The sequence below is a fragment of the Podarcis muralis genome, chromosome 1 (genome assembly GCF_964188315.1).
Source record: "Podarcis muralis chromosome 1, rPodMur119.hap1.1, whole genome shotgun sequence".
In the NCBI taxonomy this organism is placed as follows: domain Eukaryota; kingdom Metazoa; phylum Chordata; class Lepidosauria; order Squamata; family Lacertidae; genus Podarcis; species Podarcis muralis.
The window spans coordinates 77,471,871-77,472,368 of record NC_135655.1 but is presented as its reverse complement, the minus strand read 5'-3'; positions in this window follow the sequence as shown (position 1 = coordinate 77,472,368).

The following is a 498-nucleotide window of genomic DNA, read 5'->3' as shown; positions in this document are numbered from 1 at the left end:
CCTTTTGCTCTCTCTGATTCTTACTATGCGGCACGTGTCATTTAAATTTTACCAAATTCTCTAAATGAAAGGTATGGTAAATATGGATATTGTAGCATGCCACAAATGAAAGCGAGCTTGAGGATTTTGTGGTGTCAAGTGTGAACTTGTAATAGCACAGAAATGAAAGATTCCTCATGGTGTGGTCTATGTTGATCTCAAGTCCTGTGTTGAATTCGAGCCAGATACAACCCAAAAGGTGGGAACTAAAATAATAATGCCTCTTAATAAGAAATAGCCAGGTGACAAAATGCAATGGTAAGAAGGTTCTGGTAGGTAGGGGGAAATGCAGCAATAAAGATGATTAATTGCTGGCCTTGTTGGGTTGCAGGAGGGATTGTGTTTTATACTTTAGCAACGTGCTCTTTTCTGGAAGGATAAAATGATACACAGTATGCAAGTATTTTTTTTTTAAATAATCTTTATTAATTTTCCAAAAAGGTTACATAAAGTAAAAAA